Consider the following 25157-nt stretch of genomic DNA (forward strand, 5'->3'; position numbering starts at 1 on the left):
TTGTCCTACCTTCCTATCTTCTTTTCCACCTATCCACTCCACCCTCCCCCCTGACCTATCACCTTCATCCCCTCCCCCATTCACCTATGTACTCTATGCTAATTTCTCCCCACCCCACCCTCCTATCATGTATCTCTCCACCCTTAAGGCTCTCTGCCTGTATTCCTGATGAAGGGCTTTTGCCCGAAACATAGATTTTACTGCTCCTTGCATGCTGCCTGAACTGCTGTGCTTTTCCAGCATCACTCTAATCTAGACCCTGACACCCAATTCAGCAGAGTGTTCTTTCCGTGCACGTAAAAGAGGGGAGCTTCAGCAAATCCAAGAGGGGGGACACCAGATTTAGCTTGACCTCGATTCCCAAACCCCCTTCCAAAACACGCACTATAGCTCCCCAATACCTACGAAGCTTGTGGCATGACCACAAGCAATGAGTAAGAATACCAATATCTGTTTTACATTTAAGGTATATTGGAGATGCTCCTGTATTAAATTTTGCAAGCCGCTCTGATGCCAAATAAGCCTTGTGGATTACCTCCAGTTGCATAACCTGCGTCCTATTGCAAACTGAAATCTTTCTTACGTTCTCCCAAATATCCTCCCTCAGCTCTGACGAGATCGCCACCCCCAATTCTGGAGTCAAGATTCTGCACAGCCACTCAATGTCCTTCGAGACACTACCTCCTAATAAGTGATAGAGGGTACTGATCGAAAGAGTACCCGTGGACCAAAGTACTCACCTCTCCATATCTGACTTATTGCGACTAACCATTAAAAGTAATCTTTTTCTGTGTAAAGTCCCTAATCTGAAAGTAACGGAAGAGGTTGCTCCTAGATAGTTCCTATTTCTGCCTGAGCTGCTCAAAGACATCATGACCTCTCTGGCAAATAAATCTCCCAAACAGGATACTCCTTTAGACTCCCAAAGCCTAAAGCCAGAATCCATCGATCCTGGCCAGAATCCTAACTTTCCTACTATGGCAGTAAAAGGGGAAGTTTTTTGTAAATTGCCCTCACTTTGCGCATCATTCTCCATACTTTAACCATGTTAAGGACAATCAGATTTTAGTAATGGTCCATAACAGTCCTCATCTTGTCCATAAACAACAAATTAATGAGGGGGCATTTTGCCTGGGAGGCCTCGATGTCCAGCAAGGTTGACCTTGGATCTGGGCAAGCCCAATCAGCCACATAGAATAGTAAGGAACTCAATTGATAAGTCTGGAAAATCCACACCTCCTATCCCCTGCAGAAGCTGCAATTTGGCAAGCTTACTAAAAAGGAGGGACCTTAAAGAATATACCTTTAATATTCTTACTATGACGCCAGATGAAAGAACCAAGTTAACTATTAAGCCTCCGTAATGCTTGAGGAGAAAATGAGGTCTGCAGATGCTGGAGATCAGAGCTGAAAATGTGTTGCTGGAAATGCGCAGCAGGTCAGGCAGCATCCAGGGACCTGACCTGCTGCGCTTTTCCAGCAACACATTTTCAGCTCCGTAACGCTTGCCCAGGCAGCATCAAAGGAAGCATTCGCATGGGATATAATAAATAAGGAAGAACATTCATTTAGAGCAGAGTATTGGAAAAACATAATTCAAGATCTTTCGTCTATCAGAGCCTGTGATCCTTCTCCAGCGCTCTAGAAGCTTCCAGCACCATTTGTTTATCTCTATACATCGAAGTCGCACCAGGACCAGGCAGGGGCGCTGGTCTGATCTGGGCCTGCACACTGCGACCCAGTGGACCCACTGAAAGGGCACCCAGCCCACCCTTACTTCCAGCTTCAAAACCTGCAGGAGCAATTACTTCAAGAAGCTGACAAGCAAGCCTCCTTCTTCCCGTTTCGGCAGCCCGAGGTGGATGTTCTTCTGACCTGCTCTACTGAGGCCCATACCCGCCGTTCCAAGGCCTGGTCCCGACCCACCAAGGATGCTACCGTGGTCCGCTGCTGCACTTCCACGATGCACTGCCAGAAACGCTTCTCCTGTTCATGCTTCTGCAGCATGGCTAAGATCAGTTCCAGCCTGGTTCCGGTCTCCTCCATCACTGAACTGATCTCTTGGAGTTTAGTGAACTCCCAGACCAGGCTCTGCTCCACAGGAAAGTCCCCTGGGGTGTTCGCAGAGGCTGACACCACAGCCGCGGGCATGTCCATTGCTGCAGGGGACTACCCTACTAGTTGTGATCCTCATAGTTCTTTTCCCTTCACCATTTTCCTTCCTTACTCACTTAAATTGAAATACAGCAATTCCGCGGATCAAAAACTACCGATTTTTACCACAATGGGTAAAAAAAGGGAGGATGAATGCACCACTTTATCTGGGTGCTGGTGCAGAGCTCTGGATCACCGCCATCTTGGACCTCCACCATCTGCCTCCTTAACAACCCGAATCAACCTGGGTTGCAACGTTCAGGGATCTATGCACACAGACACAGAGATCTCTCTGCTCATCCACATTATCAAGATTCTTACCATTAGCCCAATTCTCTCCAAAGTGAATCACCTCACACTTTTCCACATTAAACTCCATTTGCCACCTCTCAGCCCAGCTCTGCAGCTTATCTATGTGCCTCTATAACCTACAACATCCTTTGGCACTATCCACAACTCTACTGACCTTCGAGTCATCCACAAATTTACTAACCCATCCTTCTATACCCTCATCCAGGTAATTTATAAAAATGACAAACAGCAGCGGACCCAAAACAGATCCTTGCGGTACACCACTAGTAACTGAACTCCAGGATGAACATTTCCCACCAACCACCACCTTCTGTCTTCTTTCAACGAGCTAATTTCTGATCCAAACCACTAAATCACCCTCAATCCCATACCTCCGTATTTTATGCAAAAGCCTACCATGGGGAACCTTATCAAACACCCTACCGAAATCCATAAACACCACATCAACCGCTTTACCCTTATCCACCGGTTGGTCACCTTCTCAAAGAACTCAGTAAGGTTTGCAAAACCATGTTGACTATCCCGAATCAACTTATTCCTCTCTAGATGATTATAAATCCTTTCTCTCATAACTTCTTCCGACACTTAACACACAACCGTACTATGATTTACTGGTCTATAATTACCAGGGTTGTCTCTACTCCCCTTCTTGAACAGGGGAACAATATTTGCTATCCTCCAGTCTTCTGACATTATTCCTGTAGACTATGACAACACAAATATCAAAGCTAAAGGCTCAGCAATCTCCTCCCTGGCTTCACAGAAAATTCTAGGATAAATCCCATCCTCCCCAGGGGACTTATCTATTTTCAAACTCTTCAGGATTGCTAATACCTCCTCCTGGTGAACCTCAATCCCATCTAGTCTAGTAGCCTGTATCTCAGTATTCTCCTCAACAATATTGTCTTTTTCTACTGATGAAAATATTCATTTAGCGATTCCCTTAATATACCTACAAGGGTTTTCCTTAATCTTATCCGCCAATGACTTCTCATGTCCCCTCCTGGCTCCTCTTAGCTCTCTCTTTAGGTTCTTCCTGGCTAACTTGTAACTCTCAAGCACCCTAACTGAGCCATCACATCTCATCCTAACACGAGCCTTCTTCTTCCTCTTGACAAAAGATTCAACTGCCCTAGTAAAGCACGGTTCTCTCGCTGAACCACTTCCTCCCTGCCTGACAGATACATACTTATCAAGGACATGCAGTATCTATTCCTTGAACAAGCTCCATATTTCAGTTTCCTTCCCCATCATTTGCATCCTAAATGTTGCCTAATCGCATTGCAATTGCCTTTCCCCTAGCTATAACTCTTGCACTGCGGTATATACTTTCCATCGTCAAAGTAAGCATAACTGAATTGTGGTCACTATCACCAAGTACTCACCTACCTCCAAATCCAACACTTGGACGGGTTCATTACCCAGTACCAAATCTAATGTGGCCTCACCCCTTGTTGGCCTGACTATATACTGTGTCAGGAAACCCACCTGCACACATTGGACAAAAACTGACGCATCTAAAGTCATTGAACTGTCATATTCCCAATCAATATTTGGAAAGTTAAAGTTCCCCCATAACAACTACCCTGTCACTGTCGCTCATATCGAGAATCATCTTTGCTATCTTTTCCTCTACAGATCTGGAACTATTCAGAAAATATCCAAGAAACTTTCCTGTTTCTAACCTCAACCAATACTACCTCAGTAGACAAGTCCTCAGAAGTCCTTTCTGCAGCCGTAATACTCTCCTTGATGAACACTGCCACACCACCCACTTTTTTACCATCTTTTCTGTTCTTACTGGAACATTTAAATCCCGGAACCTGCAACAACCATTCCTGTCCTTGTTCTATCCATGTCTCCAAAGTGGCCACAATATTGAAATCTCAGATACCAACCTATGCTGCAAGTTCACCCACCTTATTCTGAATGCTCTTGGCATTGAAGTAGACATACGTCAAATCAACTTCTTGCTTGCCAGTGCTCTCTTGCGACCTTGAAACCTTATTTCTGACCTCACTACTCTCAACCTCCTGTATATTGAACTACAATTTAGGTTCCCACCCCCTGCTGATATATTTTAAAACCACCCAAAGAGCCTTCGCAAATTTACCCGCCAGGTTATTGGTACCCCACTGGTTCAGTTGAAGACCATCATGACGTCCCACCTACCCCAGAAAGAGACCCAATTATCCAGGAATCCAAAACCCTCCCTCCTGCACCATTCCTGTAGCTACATATTCAACTCCTCTCTGTCCCCCTATTCCTTGCCTCTCTAGTACATGGCACGGCAACAAACCAGAGATAACTGTTTGTTCTACCTCTAAGCGTCCAACCTAGCTCCCTGATTTTCTGCCTTAAATCCTCATCTCTCCTGGGGCGGCACGTTGGCTCAGTAGTTAGCACTGCTGCCTCACAGCAGAGACACGGGTTCAATTCCCGCCTCGGGCAACTGTCTGTGTGGAGTCTGCACATTCTCCCCGTGTCTGCGTGGGTTTCCTTCGGGTGTTCCAGTTTCCTCCCACAGTCCAAAGGTTAGGTGAATTGGCCATGCTAAATTGCCTGTGTTAGCTGCATTAGTCGGGGTAAATTCAGGGGAATGGGTCTGGGTGGGTTGCTCTTCAGAGGGTTGCTGTGGACTTGCTGGGCCGAAGGACCTGTTTCCACACCATAGGGAATCTAATCTTCCTACCTATGTCATCAGTTGGACCACAACTTGGGGCTGCTCTCCCTGCCCCACAAGGATCCAATAAATACAATCGGAGGCATCACGAACCCTGGAACCTGGAGTAAGTCTCTCTCATTCTCACAGAACCTCCTATCTGTCCCTCTTAATATGGAATCCCCAATAACTAATGCTCTGCTCCTCTTCCCTTCTGAACAACAGGGACACACTGTGTGCCAGAGACCTGTGCCCCATTGCTCACCCCTGGTAAGTCATCCCCCCCCCAACAGTATCCAGAACAGTATAGTTGTTGTTATGGGGAACGGCCACAGAGGATTCCTACACTGCCTGCCGGTTCTCTTTTTGTTCCCTGACAGTCACCCATCTACTTTATTCTTGTACCTGAGGTGTGTAACTCCTCTCAATAATCCTCTCCGCCTCCTGAATGATCCGAAGTTCATCCAGCTCCATTTCCCTAATGCAGTTTGAGGAGCTGGAGTTGGGTGCACTTCCCGCAGATGCAGTCAGCAGGGACACTAGTGGTGACCCTTACCTCCCATATTCTGCAGGAGAAACATTCAACTGCCCTAACCTCACATTCCCACTATTCTAAATTCCCAACAAGGCTACTGAAAACTAAAAATAAGAAAAAACTAGTCACCTTACCAATCCAGTGCACGGATCATTTTTCTTGGTTAGCGGAGGAGGATGGGTGGAGCTTGTACTGCTATACACTGATTCAGCAGCAGAATAGCCCAACACTATTTAAAGGGATCATTAAATACTCCATTTAGTTACAGGTTGTTTTCTTTCTTTCTCACTGTTGATATAATTCCATGTTTTTGGTAATTTTCACTTTTAAGATATTTCCAAAGTCCTTTAGGAAGCAATGTAGAGATAGTGAAGTACTTTTTATTCCTATCTTCAAAACTTCGCCACAATCCCAAGTATGGGTTCGCTGTTTCCATGAACCCATACTTTGTGCTGAAATAAAACGTGACTGGAACACTATGCAATTGTCACACGGAACAGGCCAAACTGCTAGAAGGGAATCGAAGAGGAAAACGGGTTCTCAGCAGGCCACATCTGCCATAGTTTCAGAAAGTAATTAATCTACCTGTACTTGAGTAATGCCCAATATTTAATACATCTGAGCTTCAAGAGAGAGAGGCTGTCACTTAAGTCAGACACATTGCTGCAGCCACATATCCAACATCTGAACAGGAGAAGGACCATACTGCTAGTAATTGTGCACGTGATCCTGATCACAAATATTTTTATATGACTCCTTCATTTGAGCTTGCATAAAAGAGACCCCTGAAGCTCTTGATTTCAATCTTGTATGTCAGCAAGTAAAGCTGGTGTGCAAGATTTACATGTTGCCCCATAATGCAGGGTGCCATTGTGGTTGGATGCAAACCTTTATTATTCATTCACAGGATGAGTGTTGCTGGCTGGGCCAGCATTTTACTGCCCATCCCTAGTTGCCCATGAGAATGTGGTGGTGAGCTGCCTTCTTGAACTGCTGCAGCCCATTTGGTCTAGGTACACTCACAATGCCACTGGGAAGGCTTCTGGTGCAGCCTCTCAACTCTTGGTCATATACCTGAACTGAAAGAGATTCCACTTGCAAAACGCCCATCTTGTGTGAGACCATGAGTGGCACATCGTGCAGGTCCATATTCAGTACATTGGCAGAAGCCATGATGCCTTCAGTCTGAAGCAGTACATTCTACCAGGTGCATTCAGCTCCCATGACAAATCAAAGGCTGCTTACTCAGCAACAAGGGACAGCTGTAATGACCAGGGAGCTTAAATTCGGCTCTCAACATTTGCACAAATGCTTATCATGAACACAATGACTGCCATTCTGACAAAGGAAATGTTATTGAGCAAATCATTGGTGAGACAAAGCAATTACTCCACAGCCTGGATGACTCTGGAAAGATATAGCAGAACTCAGCTTAGCAGGACTCAAGACTAACAGACAAATAACTTTGTCAGAATGAGGGAACCCCTGGCCTTCACCTATCAGGCAAGCAGCAGCAATAGGAGGAGGACTAGCAAGGGAGATTGCAATCTAAACAACGGCTAGCTAAAATGAAGAACTAGTTCGAGCACAATATGAGAAATCTCAACCCTAAACTCCACATTCATCAATAATTTCACACTCGTTCACTTTCCCAATGTCCTCCCGAGCACAATGCAACAAAAAGCCAACACAATATAAACATTGCAAAATAAATTATTCAGGATTGAAAAGCCACATGTAACAAAGATGACGCAATCAATCTCGGGCATTGCTTTTGACTGTCTTCTTTGTGCTTTGGCTTGCCCTAGTTATCCCACTCTGTGCTACCTCAGTTGCTGAAGCAAAGATGGTGGAAGGCTTCTTACTTTCAGTGATGGAGGCTACAGATGACTGCAAAGGGTGACTGAGTACTTGTCAGCCTCAAAGGCCCAACTTCAGAGCTCAGCATGGGTGGCAGCTGTAGGGTTCACTGGCTGACAACAGTAAGGGCACAGACTGATTAGCACAGTGATGGGAGTACAAATTTACCATCTTGAGAAAGGGCTGCTGGTTCATTGAATGCTTTAGGTGTTGGTAGGGTACAGATTATGCAAGGTGCCTTATTCTGAATAGTGTTGAGTTTCTTGGGTATACTTGAGTTGTACCCATGCAGGCACGTGGGAGTTATTCCATTATACCCCTGATCTGTACACAATAGTTGGTTGACAGACTTCGAAGAGTTAGGAAGTGAATAATTTGCCACAGAATTCCCAACTGCCGCTTTGTTCTTGCAGTCACAATATTTATTTGGCTGGTCTGATTAACTTTATGGTCAATGATAGCCCCGAAGATGTTGATAACTCATGCAAACAGGTATAGTAATACTGTTAAATATCAAAAGATGACGATCGAACGCTCTCTTGTTAAAGACAGCCATTGCCTAGCACTTGCGTGTTGCAGACATTACTTGCCACTTATCAGCCCAAGCCTGGATTTTATCAGACCTTGCTGCACGCAGGCATTGACAACTCCTCTCTGTGGTGAATTACGGATGGATCGAAATACTGTGCAATCATCAACAATCATCCTAATTGGACCTTATTATTGAGATAATGGCAATTACAATAAGGCTGAAGATAGTTGGATCCAGAAAACTGCCCTGAGGTACTCCTGCAGAGGTATCCTGTGGTTGAGAGGATTGACACATAACAACCACAACTAACCTCCTTTGTTGAAAGGTGATCTCATCTCTTAAGGACTTTGTACCCTTCCAGACTCAATACTGTATTCGATTTTAAGACATGAATACCTCCTGCCAGATCCTTCACCAACTCCACAACCCAGGCACAGCCAACCCATTTTCACTTATGGTTCCATATTAGCAGTTTTTCTTTCTCCCTGGTATGCTGTGATCCATCTTTTTGTCTATCCAACAGTCCTCCTCTCTCAGAGCTTCATTTCTGCCTATCCATTTTTTTTCCACCCATTCTGTCTTTAGTAATGTAGACCACCTTTTCCTAACTACTATCAATTCTGAAGTGACACGACTCAAAGTGTTAACTTTACTTGGAGGCAACACGGTGGCTCAGTAGTTAGCACTGCTGCCTCACAGCACCAGGGTACTGGGCTCGATTCCAGTCTAAGGTGACTGTGTGAAGTTTGCACATTCTCCCTGTATCTGCATGGGTTTGCTCCAATTTCCTCCCACAGTCACAAAAGATGTGCAGGTCAGGTGAATTGGCCATGCTAAATTTCCATTGTGTTAGGTGTTTTAGTCACAGGGAAATGGGTCTGGATGGGTTCCTCTTTAGAAGGTCGGTGTGGACTTGTTGGGCCAAATGGCCTGTTTTCACACTATAGGGAATCTAATCACTGATGGTGCCAGAAATTTCTCTTGAAATTTCTGCTTTTGTTTTAGATTTCCAGCATCTGCAATTCTTTGTTTTATTCCATTGCGTTATGTATGACTTCAATAAGTGATAAATTTTGCCCCAATTCCCAATAATTTCAATGTTGTTAGGTTCCTTAGAACCTTACTCAGGTAAATGCTACCCTGATGTCAAAGGCAGTCACTCTCACATCATATCTGGAGTTCAGTTCTTTAGTCCATGTTTGAGCCAAGACTGTAATTAGGCTGGGAACAAATTGGTCCAGTCAGAACCCAAACTGAGCAAGCAAGTAAATTATTGCCAATTAAATGGCACTTGATAGTACCTTTCATTGGCTTTGAATGACTCAATTGGTAGCACTCTTGCCTGTGAATCAGAAGATTCTAGGTTCAAGTTCTGCCTCAGAACTAAAGCACAAAAATAAAGCTCACACACCAGTACAGCACTAAAGGAATGTGGCACAATGCAAAGTAAAATCAGATATTGCTGTTAAAACTCAGCAATCTGGCAGCATCTGTGGAGAAAAAGCAGAGTTAACATTTCAGGTCCAGTTACCTTTCAGAACGGATTGTAGCTAGGGGAAGGTTATACAGTATTATAGTACAATGTATGATGTACAATAATAATAATAATGCAATTATTTAATATACAATTAAATACATTATGTATGCCATAAAATGAGAAGTGGGGTCTTTCAAATGAGTACTAAACTGAAATAAAAACAAATTATTGGAACGCATTCTGAGGAAGGGCCACTGGACCTGAAACATTAACTGATTTCTCTTCACAGATGCTGCCAGACCTGCTGAGCCTGTCTGGCAGTTTTTGTTTTTTGTTTCCAATTTCCAGCATCTACAGTTTTTAGATTAGATTCCCTACAGTGTAGAAACAGGCCCTTCAGCCCAGCAAGTCCACACTGACCCTCCAAAGAATAACCCACCCAGACCTATTTCCCACCGACTAATGCAGCTAACACTACGGGCAATTTCGCATGGCCAATTCACCTGATGTGCACAGGTTTCAGCTTAGGAAGGAAACCGGAGCACCTGGAGAAAACCCACAAAGACACGGGGAGAATGTAAAACTCCACACTGACAGTCACCCAAGGCTGGAATTGAACCTGGCACCCTGGTGTTAACCACTGAGCCACCATGCCACCAGTTTTTCAGTTTTTATTTAAAACTAAGCTGAAACTTTCAGGTGGATGTTAAAGATTCCACCTCACTGTTTCAAAGAGCTAATTCTGATGTTATGGAGAAAATCTCTCAACTAATATCAGAAACGTTGACTATTTAGGCACTGATCACATTACTGTTTGTGAGAGCTTGCCATACACATTTTGGCTGTCTTATTTCTCTCAATTAAAAAGTGATTACACATCAAAAGTTGACTGGCTGTTAAGTGCTTTGAAACATACTTTAATTCACAAAATGAGCTATTTAAATGCAAGTTTGGTGTGGCAGTAATTGACCAGATTGGATTTAAGCTGCTTTTTGATCCTAATCCACTCGCTACCCAACGAAGGCGCAGCGCTCCGAAAGCTTGACCTAAGTAAGTCTGTTGGACTGTAACTTATGTTGTGTGACATCGAACTTTGTCCATCCCAGTCCAACAGCAGCGCCTGGCTCTGGAGCAGAAATATTCAGAACTGCAGCAGTTATCGACTGCCCACAGCCTTTGCAGGTTCCACTGCGGTCGGCCTTTCTTGATACCGCTTCAATCAAAGCTTGAATCAAACTGGCAGATGAAGTCTAGTATTTGGGATGGTGCAGAACTCAATAAAAGGCCGCAATGGGAAGTGCAGCCAAGGTAGAGTGTGTCTTGATCACATGCACGGGGATGTCAAAGAGCAGGGGAGGCTGGAGATGGTGCGAGGGCCGCACTGATCTGGAGCCGGGGACGGGGACGGACACCGAGCCGGCCAGGGGGACGGTTGGGAATCGACATTCGGGGGCTCAGTCATTCCTGCCTCCAGCGCCAACACCGTTTTAAACTTTCATTTCATACGTAAGATAACAATAACCAGAACAGAGCGGTCTACCTTCCACAACCCAGCACGAGCCACTGGAGCGCCCCGACAACAGAACACGCCCACACACCTCATGACCCCGCCCACACACCTCATGACCCCGCCCACTGGACAGGACCGGAAACTGAAGCGGGTTGTTATGGCCCCAGAGGCTCACGGTAGTCGGTCCGTTGCTATGGTGACAGCGTCCCGTCTCCGTGGATCGTACAAGTAACGAACAAGCGACATCGCCATCTTCAGACATCGCCATCAGTTACCGACATCGCCATCTTCAGACAAGAGGTACAACAACTTTGTAGTTTACCATCTGATTGATTGATTTATTTACTGTCACGTGTACCGAAGTACAGTGAAACGTTTTGTTTAAGAGCGGTGCAGGCAGATCATAGTAAGCAAGGATGTACATAACAAAACGTTTAGACGGAGGCATCCGGGTAATATTGCACAGGCCGTTCTAGAGAGATCAACGTTGGCAAGATCAACATTATTTGAGGTTAGAATGTCCATTCAGTAGTCCAGTCACAGCTGGGAACAAGCTGGCCCTGAACCCTACTGGTGCGTGTGTGTTCAGGTTCCTGTATCTTCTACTTGATGGAAGAGATTGTGTGAGATCGTTAATGGGGTGCGAATGGTCTTTGATGATGATCGCAGCCTTTTCCAACATTGGTAAAGAGCATTGTAAATGGAGTCCATGGATGAAAGTTTGGCTTCTGTTATAGCCTGGGCAGAGAAATTGACATACCAGGTTATTGTAGCACCTTTCAGCATCAAGCTTTGTGGGCAGCACGGTGTCTAGCACTGCTGCCTCTCAGCGCCAGAGACCCGGGTTCAATTCCCGCCTCAGGCGACTGGCTGTGTGGAGTTTGCACATTGTCCCCATGTCTACGTGGCTCCAGGTGCTCCGGTTTCCTCCCACAGACCAAAGATGTGCGGGCCAGGTGAATTGGCCATGCTAAATTGCCCGTGGTGTTAGGTGAAGGGATATGGGTGGGTTGCACTTCGGCGGGTCGGTGTGGACTTGTTGGGCCGAAGGGCCTGTTTCCACACTGTAAGTAATCTAATCTAAGCTTTCAGTTTCACTAAAACTTCGACAAAACGCCAACCACCTTAGTCACAGTTTGTTAACTTGAGTGACATTCTGCCTACTTAAGTAACACAGACCAACTTCGGAGTAGCGAGAGCCGGGAGGAGGTGACATTGGTGCGAGGTGATTGTTGGGAAGGCCGGTAAGTATATTTAAACTTCTTACCTTCAGACCAGCAAGGGAGGACCGAGCTAAGGACCTCTGGGAAGGGTAAGTAGAACAGGTTATATTTGCGTGGTTGCGTTACCTGAGACACTACTCGGATAGTGTCTCCCACCCATCCTCCTCTTCTAACCTAAAAAAAAGTTGTGGGAGCCAGATTGACAAGGTTAGGTAAATAGTTTATTTCCTAATCCTTTTTTTAGTAGTCACTTCGGGAGTTAGAACAGTGGGAATGGAGTGTAAGGCAGTGGAATATTCCTCCTGCAGAATGTGGGAAGTAAGGGTCACCACTAGTGTCCCTGCTGACTACATCTGTGGGAAGTGGTCCCAACACTAGCTCCTCGAAAACCATGTTAGGGAACTGAAGCTGGAGTTGGATGAACTTCGGATCATTCGGGAGGCAGAGGGGGTTATTGACAGGACTTACAGAGAGGTAGTCACTCCCCAGATAAAAGAAAAAGACAGATGGGTGACAGTTGGGGACAGAAAGGGAACCGGCAGGCAGTGCAGGGATTCCCTGTGGCCATTCCCCGCAACAATAAGTATACCGTTTTGGATACTATTGGGGGAGGGGATGACTTACCAGGGGAAAGCAGTGGGGCACCTGCTGCTCAGAAGGGAAGGAGGGAGAGGAACAGAGCAGTAGTCATTGGGGATTCGACAGTTAGGGGGACAGATAGGAGGTTTTGTGGGGACAAGAGAGACTCATGGTTGGTGTGTTGCCTCCCGATGCCAGGGTCCGTGATGTCTCTGATCATGTTTTTGGGATCCTTCACGGGGAGGGAAAGCAGCCCCCAAGTCGTGGTCCACATTGGCACCAACGACATAGGTCGGAAGAGAGATGGGGACTTGAGGCAGAAATTCAGTTGTTGGTAAAGTGTTGGAAAAGGTTATAAGTGATAGGATTTATAACCATCAAGAAAAGAATAATCTGATCAGGGACAATCAGCATGGTTTTGAGAGGAGTAGGTCATGCCTAACGAATCTTATTGACTTTTTTGACAAAGTGACCAAACAGGTAGATGAGAGTAAACCGGTTGATGTGGTGTACATGGATTTCAGCCAGGCGTTCGATAAGGTTCCCAACAGTAGGCTATTATACAAAATGCGGAGGGATGGGATTGTGGGAGACATAGCAGTTTGGATCAGTGATTGGCTTGCTGAAAGAAAACAGAGGGTTGTAGTTGGTGGAACATGTTCATCTTGGTATCCAGTTACTAGCGGCGTACCGCAAGGGTCAGTGTTGGGTCCACTGCTGTTCGTCATTTTTATAAATGACCTGGATGAGGGCTTAGAAGGGTGGGTTAGTAAATTTGCGGATGATACTAAGGTCGGTGGAGTTGTGGATAGTGACGAAGGATGTAGTAGGTTGCAGAGAGACGTAGATAGGATGCAGAGCTGGGCTTAGAGGTGGCAAATGGAGTTTAATGTGGGCAAGTGTGAGGTGATACACTTTGGCTGGAGTAATCGAAATGCAAAGTACTGCTTCTTGGGAGTGCAGATGAGCAGAGAGACCTCGGTGTCCGTGTACACAGGTCCCTGAAAGTTGCCACCCAGATTGACAGGGTTGTTAAGAAGGCATACAGTGTTTTGGCCTTTATTAATAGAGGGATTGAGTTCCGGAACCAGGAGGTTATGCTGCAGCTGTACAAAGCTCTGGTACGGCCACACTTGGAGTTTTGTGGACAGTTCTGGTCACCACATTATAAGAAGGATGTGGAAGCTTTGGAAAGGGTGCAGAGGAGATTTACTAGGATGTTGCCTGGTATGGAGGGAAGGTCATACGAGGAAAGGCTGAGGGTCTTGAGGCTGTTCTCGTTAGAGAAAAGAAGGTTGAGAGGTGACTTAATAGAGACATACAAGATAATCAGAGGGTTAGATAGGGTGGACAGGGAGAGCCTTTTTCCAAGTATGGGAACGGCAAACACGAGGGGACACAACTTTAAAGTGAGGGGGGATAGGTATAAGACAGATATCAGAGGTAGCTTCTTTACTCAGAGAGTAGTAAGGGTATGGAATACTTTGCCTGCATCGGTAGTAGACTCGCCAAGTTTAAGTGCATTTAAGTCGGCATTGGACAGGCAAATGGATGTACATGGAATAGTGTAGGTGGGATGGGCTTCAGATTAGTATGACAGGGCGGCGCAACATCGAGGGCCTGAACTGTGCTGTAATGTTCTATGTTCTATGTTCTAACTGTGCAAATGCTCTACCAACTCAGTAACTGCCTTCAAACCTCATAAATTCATTACCACTCTCAGCTCCAGCATTATTACTTTCTCAGAAATGTTCTTTTAGCTGTAATCACGCTGTGATGAATTAAGAAGAGTTTCAGCACACCCAGTGATGCTCTAACCCCAGCAGCATTCTAGAAATCTCACCAATATTCCACCCCATCAGAACTCTAACAGCACTGTAATACTTAGCAAATTCAGTTTCAAAAGCATAAAATTAATATAATTTGGAGATGCTGGTGTTGGACTGGGGTGTACAAAGTTAAAAATCACACAACACCAGGTTATAGTGATTTAATTGGGAGCACTAGCTTTCGGAGCACTGCTCCTTCAGGTGGTTATGGAGTACACAATTGTAAGACACAGAACTTTATACCAAAGATTTACATGTGAGGTAACTGAAATTATACATTGAAATATACCTTGATTATTTTTTAAGTCTCTCATCTGTTAGAATTACCATGTTAGTTTGACATGTACGCTCAAACCATCAGGAAATATATAAATGCCAGATTCATCAGCCGTGCCCACAAGTAGAGCAAAACATCACCCAATCACAGCGCAATGCCACCCATGCTCTCAAAGCCAATCATAACATTGTAATCTAATCAACAGATAAAGGAGGAGCCATCGTCATTCAGAATAGAACAGATTATTGCAAGGAAGTGTACCGACAACCAGAAACATTACAGGCAACTACCAGCCTATCCGACCAAAGAACACATTCGTGAACTAAACACGTTGATCAGGACTTTGGATCCAGTCCTTCAGAGTTCACTACATGCCCACATCCTACGTACTTCTCGCATAGGCGACTTCTACTGTCTTCCAAAGATATACAAAGCCAATACACCAGGACATCCCATCGTATCAGCCAATGGAACCCTGGGTGAGAACCTCTCTGACTATGTCGAAAACATCTTAAAACCCATTGTACAGGGTATCCCAAGCTTCTGTCGTGACATTATGGATTTCTTACAGAAACTCAGCACCGACAGACCAGTCAAATCAGGAACATTCCTTGTCACAATGGACGTTTCAGCACTCTACACCAGCATCCCCCACAATGACGGCATCGCGGCAACAGCCTCAGTCTTCAACACCAACAACTGCCAATCTCCGAGCACCGTTCTACAACTCATCCACTTTATCCTCGATCACAATGTCTTTACCTTTGACAACCAGTGCTTCATCCAGACACACAGAACAGCCATGGGGACCAAATTTGCACCCCAGTATGCCAACATTTTCATGCACAAGTTTGAACAAGACTTCTTCTCTACGCAGGACCACCAACCAACACTATACACCAAGTACATTGACGACATTTTCTCCCTCTGGACCCATGGCGAAGAGTCACTGATAAAACTACAGTGACATCAACAAATTTCATCCCACCCTCAAACTCACCATGGACTAATCTCTACTATCTGTCTCATTCTTGGACACATGCATCTCCATCAAGGATGGGCACCTCAGCATCTCTCTCTACCGTAAACCCACGATAACCTCACAATGCTACACGTTCCCAGCTCCCACCCAAAACATATTAAAACAGCCATCCCTGTGGACAAACCCTACGCATACACAGGATCTGTTCAGATGAGGAGGAACGTGACAGGTACCTGGAAGTACTCAGGGATGCCCTCTTAAGAACGGGGTACAATGCTCAACTCATCGACCGCCAGGATCCATAATGACCTCTTCAGGAGACAGACACGTGCTGCAACCGACAGGATACCCTTCTTTGCCCAGTACTTCCCAGGAGCCATAAAACTACGCCATGTTCTTCGCAGCCTGCAACAAATTAACAATGAGGATGAGCATCTCGCCAAGACCTTCCCCACACCTCCACTTCTCACCTTTAAACAGCCACCAAACCTCAAACAGATCATTGTTCGTAGCAAACTGCCTGGCTTTCAGGACAACTCCATACAACCCTGTCACAGTAGATGCTGTAAGATGTGTCAGAGTGTGGACATGGATACCACCATTACACGTGGGGACACCTCCCACCATGTATGTGGCAGGTACTCATGCAACTCAGCTAATGGCCCTGAGGCATGGTAAATTGGGGAAACTGAGCAGAGGCTATGGCAACGGATGAATAGGCAATGCACAACAATCAATAGACAGGAGTGTTCCCTCCCACTTGGAGAACACTTCAGCAGTCTGGGACATTCGACCTCGGATCTTTGGGTGACCATCCTCCAAGGCAGACAGTGGGACAGGCAGCAGCAAAAAGTGGCAGAGCAGAGGCTGATAGCCAAATTCGGTACCCATAGGGAGCGCCTCAACTGGGACCTTGGGTTCATGTCACACTACAGGTGACCCCATTACACTATTCACACACACAGGCACTCCTATACACACACACACACTCCTACAGACACACACACTCCTACAGACACACACACTCCCACACTCACACATGCACCCTCTCACAGACCTAGACCCCTTTACACTCACACACACACTCTCTCACACAGACACTCTCAACCCCACCTACACATACACACGCACGCATACACATATAAGTTTGTGGGGTGAATTTGTACTTGCAGAGTTACATTGTACTTTGCTCAAAAACTGCATGAATCCTTGTAAGATTCTGTTAATTTTTTAGAGTAGAATCAGTCTAAACATTATGGTACAGACAGCAGCACACAGAGGTGCTAATACCCAATGCATTATCTGGGCTGACACCAATTGTTAAAGTTCTCTTGAGAATGTAACTGTTTAAAAACGTTTTGTGATTTACATATGAAGGACGAGAAACTAACATGGTCATTCTAACAGATGACAGACTTAACAAACAATTAAGATATTTTTCAATGTGTAATTTCAGTTACATCACACTGTAAACTTTTGCTATAAATTCTGTGTTTTAACAATCGTGTACTCCACAACCACCTGATGAAGGAGCAGCGCTCTGAAAGCTTGTGCTTCCAATTAAACCTGTTGGACTATAACCTGGTGTTATGTGATTTTAAACTTTATAAAATTAACAGCATTTCTAGCAACACTGGTGCCAACCCCAGGAGATATGATTTCAAATGTAGCAGATAAGGTTAAATAAAAGCCTCTGCATTGCATACACTGACATCAACTGTATTCCACTTTCCAATTTGAGTACAATAAGCAAAGCTGTATATTTTTATTTCTCCAAATATTTGGATAAATGCTGCTGTGTCAGACTGACTGGCTCAACATAGAATATTGACATGAGCGAATGCTGAACAAAGCAATAATTTTGTCCTCTAAATCGAAGATATGAATCAAGGGAATCATCACATAAGTATCATTGGTTTGCACTTACTATGGTAGTGCCGTGAAAACAAAATAAAGGTTTATTTCATTTTCCCCTCCCTCCAGAATTACTTCTGCTCAGTCCATCTCCAACTATTTGGCTACAGAAATCATTGCAGCTGTTACATTCTGACTTCAGGTTCTCAACCCTTTTACTTTAGAAACAGAAATCTGTTTAATAACAATAATATAATAAGAGATTTTTTTCATTTTTATAAATATCTTTTATCTGTACCTACTTTTAATCATGATACATCTCTTTTAAGCTAATAACTTTATCACTTTTATTGAAATTACTTACAACAGTAGACATACAATAAGCTAATTTTCATATTTAAGACCAAACCTTTGCCAAATTGGAATGCTTGTGAACCTAAAAAGGGTTTAAACGAGTTATACAAGTTTGCAGTTCCTAGACTTCTCTGCGAACATGTCTGGTGTGACTATAAAATTCTGCAAAGGAATCAGCCAAGTGCTAAATTAAAAGACCTGAAACTTAAATGTAATAATCTCTGGACTGTGGACAATTGGTAGAAGGTAAATGAGGCCAGAGAGCTAAAAGCATGGCTCAAAGATTGCTGTGGGAGAAACAAAATCAAATCATCAATACTGGAGAAAGAAGAAGCATGTCATTCACAGTGTGTCTTCACCTGAAATGCACCAGGGACCAGTGTCCAGGTGAATAGTAGGATGGGGTTGGAGGAGTGAATGGGAGGAGTTTTGGAAAATTAAAGAAAATGCTCAAGGCAATTATGAACAGCAACAACATGGGTAATGATGACCAGAGTGTGACAGGAAGGCACAACATAAAACATAAGAATAAAGTAGAAAATAAGATCAGAGTAGGAAAAAGTGTTAAAAGAAGATTTAAAAATTATTTATCTAAATGCTTTCAACATTCAAATAGAAGGTGCATGATTGATACAACAAATTGAAATTTGTATGTGAGTGGTACCCATGGAGAGTGCTTTGAGATGTTGGTGCCTGGTGCCAACAAGAAGACCCCGTATAGCAAATGATGAGCTGTAGTTGTCAGGTCCCAACCTGACTGCTTTGTCAAGAATTCTCAGTGTCAAGTTTGCACTGTGGTTGATAGGATAGGAAGCTACATATTAATGAGGCAGTTACTAAGTTTGTTAACAATCAATGATCCCCATAAACAGGCAACTCACTGCAGCCTAGCGAGAATCTCGCCTCAACACTAGAATGTAGTTTACTAGATGCATCTAATTGATTCTAATGTCGTGATAGACCTCAGTGCATTTCTTGTGTGATTTTGCCACATTTCTTGCCATAGCCTATGTTGTTGTGGTCCCTGCAAAATTCAGGCTTCTCTGCCATTTCTCTATTTTCTATTATAAATTCTCCTGTCTCTACCTGTAATCGTCTTTGCTAATCGTTTCCTTTTTACATACCTATAGATGTTTTCACAATCCTTGCTGTTCATGTTCATATTCTGTTCTCTCTTTCATTATAGATTTCCTGGTTCTCCTTTTCTGAGTTCTGAAGTTCTCCCAATCCTCAGACACAACCAGTTTTCTTGGTAAATTTGTAAACTTCTTCCTTTGATCTAATCCTATCTTTTAACTTCCTTTGTTAGCCGCAGCTGTCTCACTTTGCCTGCTGGGTAATTTTGACTTAAGGAAGGCATGTTTTTATTTGCAAAATAAATATTAATTCTTTAAATACTAGCTACTGTTAAATGTTTCAATGTATTTTTCCAGCCTACCACAACCACCTTCTCCTCATACCTTCATAGATGCTCTTGTTCAGTTTTAAGATCCTAGTTTTAGATTGTCCTACATCTTTTTCAAACTTAATGGAAAACTCAATCATGCTACGTTCACTTTCCCCTAAAGCTCACTCTACAACAAGATTATTAATTAGCCCTTTCTTATTTTATAATGCTTCATCTAAAATAATCTGGCCTCCTTGATTTCCCAACATTTTACTCCATAAAACCATCTTGAACATATTGGTACTTATTATACCTCTCCAGTTTATATGTAGATTAAAGCCATCCATGATTGCTGCATTTTCTTTGGTTCGTGCCCCATTATTTTCCTGATTTGTACCATGTTCTACATTACCACAATTGCTTCGTAGCCTCCAAGCCATTCCTACTAATAATTATTGACCCTAACTGTTTCTTAGTTCCACTTGACCAGATTCTCCTTTTTATTCTTCCACTCAGAGATCCTCTCTTACTATTGCACTGATCCCATTCCTTATTACCAGACTTTCCCAGCTTCTCTTCCTTTTTGTCCATCCTACCTGAACGTTGAATATCCTTTACTATTTTGAAGCATTTCCTGACACCAACAATACAATGATGAATTCAGACCACATGCCCACCTCCATTTTCCTTTATGTGTATGTACATAGTTATAGAGTCATAGAGATGTACAGCATGGAAACAGACCCTTCGGTCCAACCTGTCCATGCCGACCAGATATCCCAACCCAATCTAGTCCCACCTGCCAGCACGCGGCTCATATCCCTCCAAACCCTTCCTATTCATATATCCATCCAAATGCTGGCAGGTGGGACTAGATTGGGTTGGGATATCTGGTCGGCATGGACAGGTTGGACCGAAGGGTCTGTTTCCATGCTGTACATCTCTATGCCTCTAAAATGTTGCAATTGTACCAGCCTCCACCACATCCTCTAGCAGCTCATTCCAGACATGTACCACCCTCTGCGTGAAAAAGTTGCCCCTTTTTCTATTGTTTGAACATTTTTCTCTTCAACAACAATCTTTCTCATTAATCTTTTTGCATTTTTATGTATTTATTGGGTTTTTAACACTACTTAGAATCAACTCAGAGACTTCGGTGCTACTGTCCAACCTTCAGATTGTTGTCAAAGGAAGCCCTGATATTCATTTGCTGTTGTTGGTCACTCTGCAGCCATGTGTCAGTAATGGTAATTAAATTACCCCCATTTACTCCTATTCAATTAATTCACCTACCTTCTTGCAAGTAGTAAACACATTCAGAGGGTGTGTCTTCAATTCTGCTACACTCTTCTGTATTTAACTTTGGTTTATTATAATATTTAATTCTGCTACTTTCCACTTTAATTTTCAACATTTCTTCTTTCAATCATCAGCCTTGTTTTTCTCCAGCCCAATTCCCTCTCAGGTTCCCATCCCTTTGACAAATTATGTTACCTCTCCCAACAGCACTAGCAAATTTCCCAAGGAGGGTTACTGTCGTGGAAATTAAATCGACTCGACTCAATAATTAGCAAGAGCAAAGCAAGAGTCTTTAATAAAAATCTTGCAAGATTGACTCATTACACCAAATCAGATACCTTAATGCAATGAGTACCGAAAAATGCAATGAGTACAGACGCCTGCCTTATAGCGTTCCTTATCACACTCTCAAGGGCAGAGACTGGGGAAACTCAAGTTGTTATCCCCTCATCCCCTGGGTCCTAGACATAACAGTTATTCAGCTTTCGCTGAGTTTGACTATCGCAAGGTCAATTTGAATGTTTACAGAATTCAAACAGAGATAAGCTAACTGCTAACCTTCATCAAAGCATCATTTACAAAGCTCAGCACAGCATTGATTTAAAATTGACTCATTCTCTTTAAATTTCACAGTAAATGGATAATTAATTTCACAATAAATGGATAATTTTCCATTACAGTTACCAATCCTGATTCTGTTCAAGTGTAATACATTTTCTTTGTACAAATCCCACCTACCTCAGAACTGATCCCAATGCACCAGAAATCTAAAACCCTCCTTCTTGCACCATTTTTCCAGCCACATACTGATTGCTCAATTTTCATATTTCTGTATATGATAGCGGGAGTAATCCTGAAATTGCTTCCTTAGATGTTCTGCTTTTCAATTTTTGGACTAGATCTCTAAATTCTGCTTTCCAAATCTCATCACTCTTTCTACCTGTACTATTGGCACTAATATGAACCACAATCTATGTGTCTTCAGCCTTTCTCAAAAGAAGGACATCCTTTACCCTAGTATGAGGAAAGTAAGTTGTCACCATGGAGTCATGGACTATTTCCAAAGAAATGTCTGTCTGTATCCTTAAATATCAAATAATCTATCATTATTGCTCTTCCTTTATTCTTCTCTCCCTATTCTTGTTTTCGATCTGCAGTGTTAAAAATCACACAGCACTAGGTTACAGTCCAACAGATTTATTTGGAAGTCCAAGCTTTCAGAATGTTGCTCCTTCGTCAGGTAGTCACATGACTTCACTATAAATTCTGTGTCCTATGATCCTGCCCCACTAGCTACCTGATAAAGGAACAGTACTCCGAAAGCTTGTACTTCCAAATAAACCTGTTGGACTATAACCTGGTGTTGTGTGCTTTTTAACTTTGTCCACCACTGTCCAATATTGGCACTTCCACAATCTGCAATGTGCTGATAATGTGCACCCATATCTATGGCTCATGAGTGCACCACTATAAACACAATCTATGTTCCAGTTCTAGATTTTTTTTAATCAGCCTGTTCAGAGATGTTATGACTTATCCATAAAGCAGGTGAGTCCTGGCTCAGAGGTAAGAAAACTACCACTGCAACACAAAAGCCTCTTTATCTGTTCCCATTTGATTTTGTTTTCATATTCAGAAGTTTTGTGGTCAGGATCGGGATTCCCGGAAGGTATGTTGCCTCCCTGGTGCTAGGGTCTGGGACGTCTCCGATCGTGTGTATAAGGTTCTAAAAGGGGAGGGCGAACAGCCAGAAATCGTGTTACATATTGGCACTAATGATATAGCCAGAAAAAGGATTGAGGATATAAAAAGTTATTTCAGGGAGTTAGGATGGAAGCTACAAAGCAGGATGAACAGAGTAGTGTTCTCTAGTTTACTACCGGTGCCACGAGATAGCGAGGCGAGGAACAGGGAGCGGGCGCAGCTTAACACGTGACTGCGTAGCTGGTGTTGGAGGGTGGGCTTCAGATATGTAGATAATTGGGATGCCTTCTGGGGAAGGTGGGACCTGTACAAGAAGGATGGGTTGCATCTGAACTGGAAGGGGACCAATGTCCTGGGTGGAAGGCTTGCTCAAGTAGTTTGAGAGGGTTTAAACTAGTATGGCAGGGGGGTGGGAACCTGAGCTGTATACCAGAGGTGAGAGTTGATGCAGATGAAGCAATAGCAAGAGGTAGACCAGCTAGTGGGAAAGATTTTCCTGGGAAGGAACCAAGGGATCAGTTAAAGTGTGTTTGCTTTAACGCAAGGAGTATCAGGAATAAAAGTGATGAACTTAGAGCATGGATCAGTACCTGGTGCTATGATGTTGTGGCCATTACAGAGACGTGGGTTTCTCAGGGGCAGGAATGGTTGCTGGATGTTCCAGGGTTTAGAGCATTTAAAAAGAATAGGGAGGGGGGAAAAAGAGGATGGGGTGTAGCACTACTAATCAGAGAGGGTATCACAGCTACAGAAGCTTCCATTGTCGAGGAAGATCTGCCTACCGAGTCAGTATGGGTGGAAATTAGGAACAGCAAGGGAGCAGTCACCTTGTTGGGGGTTTACTACAGGCCCCCCAATAGCAGCAGGGAGGTTGAAAAAAGCATGGGTCAGCAGATTTTGGAAAAGTGTGGACGTAGTAGGGTTGTTGTAATGGGTGACTTTAACTTTCCCAATATTGATTGGAACCTCCTTCAAGCAGAAGATTTGATTGGAGATGTTTTTGTAAGGTGTGTTCAGGAGGGTTTCCTAACTCAGTACGTTGACAGGCCAATGAGGGGAGAGGCCATTCTAGACTAGGTGCTCGGAAACGAGCCAGGGCAGGTATCAGATCTTGTGGTGGGAGAGCATTTTGGTGATAGTGACCAAAACTGCCTCACATTCTACATAGCTATGGAGGAAAGGATTAGGCAAAAGGGGAAGAGGAAACTATGATGCGATTAGACATGAGTTAGGAAGCATGGACTGGGAGCAATTGTTCCATGATAAAGGCACTATAGACATGTGGAGACTGTTTAAGGAACAGTTGTTGCGGATGAATAAATATGTCCCTCTGAGACAGGCAAGAAGGGGTAAGATAAAGGAACCTTGGATGATGAGAGCGGTGGAGCTTCTTGTCAAAAGGAAGAAGGTAGCTTACATAAGGTGGAGGAAGCTAGGGTCAAGCTCAGCTCTAGAGGATTACAGGCAGGCGAGGAAGGAGCTCAAATAGGCCTGAGGAGAACCAGGAGGGGGCACGAGAAAGGGTTGGCAGAACGGATTAGGGAGAACACAAAGGCATTTTACACTTATGTGAGGAATAAGAGAATGGTCAAAGAAAGAGTAGGGCCAATCAGGGATAGCATAGGGAACTTGTGTGTCGAGTCTGAGGAGGTAGGGGGAGCCCTAAGTCAGTTTTTTGCTTCTGTCTTTACGAAAGGAACGAACGTTGTAGTGAATGAAACCTTTGAAGAGCAGGTGTGCATGCTGGAATGGATAGAGATAGAGGAAGCTGATGTGCTGAAACTTTTGTCAAACATTAAGATTGACAGATCGCCAGGCCCGGACCAGATTTGACCTCAGCTGCTTTGGGAAACGAGAAATGCAATTGCTTCGCCACTTGCGAAGATCTTTGCATCCTCGCTCTCCACTGGAGTCGTACCTGAGGACTGGAGAGAGGCAAATGTAATTCCTCTCTTCAAGAAAGGAAATAGGGAAATCCCCGGCAATTACAGGCCAGTAAGTCTCACGTTTGTTGTCTGCAAGGTGTTAGAAAGGATTCTGAGGGATAGGATTTATGACCATCTGGAAGAGCATGGCTTGACTAAATACAGTCAACACGGCTTTGTGAGGGGCAGGTCATGCCTCACAAACTTTACTGAGTTCTTTGAGGATGTGACTAGAAACGTTGATGAGGGTTGAGCTTTGGATGTGGTGTATATGGACTTCAGCAAGGCATTTGATAAGGTTCCCCATAGTAGGCTCATTCAGAAGGTCAGGAGGAATGGGATACAGGGGAACTTAGCTGTCTGGATATAGAATTGGCTGGCTAACAGAAGACACCGAGTAGTAGAAGGAAAATATTCTGCCTGGAAGTCAGTGGTGAGTGGTGTTCCACAGGGCTCTGTCCTTGGGCCTCCATTGTTTGTAATTTTTATTAATGACTTGGATGAGGGGATTGAAGGATGGGTCAGCAAGTTTGCAGATGACACAAAGGTTGGAGGTGTCGTTGACAGTATAGAAGGCTGATGTAGGCTGCAGCGGGACATTGACAGGACACAGAGATGGGCTGAGAGGTGGCAGATGAAGTTTAACCTGGATAAATGCGAGATGATGCATTTTGGAAGGTCGAATTTGAAAACTGAGTACAG

At 44.0% G+C, this 25157-nt stretch overlaps 2 protein-coding genes across 8 annotated transcripts in view; one reads left to right on the top strand and one right to left on the bottom strand.

Moving 5' to 3' along the window:
- zgc:136439 (uncharacterized protein LOC678627 homolog) overlaps positions 1-11147 on the bottom strand; it is a 45126-nt gene extending 33979 nt beyond the window's left edge. For 6 of the 7 annotated variants that reach the window (XM_043692839.1, XM_043692838.1, XM_043692835.1 and 3 more), the window contains exon 1: positions 11073-11147. The gene's annotated coding sequence lies outside the window, so the exon portion shown is untranslated. The remainder of the gene's footprint in view (positions 1-11072) is intronic. The other variant, XM_043692833.1, reaches the window with a different exon arrangement.
- Positions 11148-11264: 117 nt separating this feature from the next.
- Positions 11265-25157, top strand: part of ankar (ankyrin and armadillo repeat containing) — a 160119-nt gene continuing 146226 nt past the window's right edge. Inside the window, exons 1-2 of the mRNA XM_043694464.1 lie at positions 11265-11342; positions 19327-19392. The gene's annotated coding sequence lies outside the window, so the exon portion shown is untranslated. The remainder of the gene's footprint in view (positions 11343-19326; positions 19393-25157) is intronic.

This window comes from Chiloscyllium plagiosum, chromosome 7 (genome assembly GCF_004010195.1).
Source record: "Chiloscyllium plagiosum isolate BGI_BamShark_2017 chromosome 7, ASM401019v2, whole genome shotgun sequence".
Lineage (NCBI taxonomy): Eukaryota > Metazoa > Chordata > Chondrichthyes > Orectolobiformes > Hemiscylliidae > Chiloscyllium > Chiloscyllium plagiosum.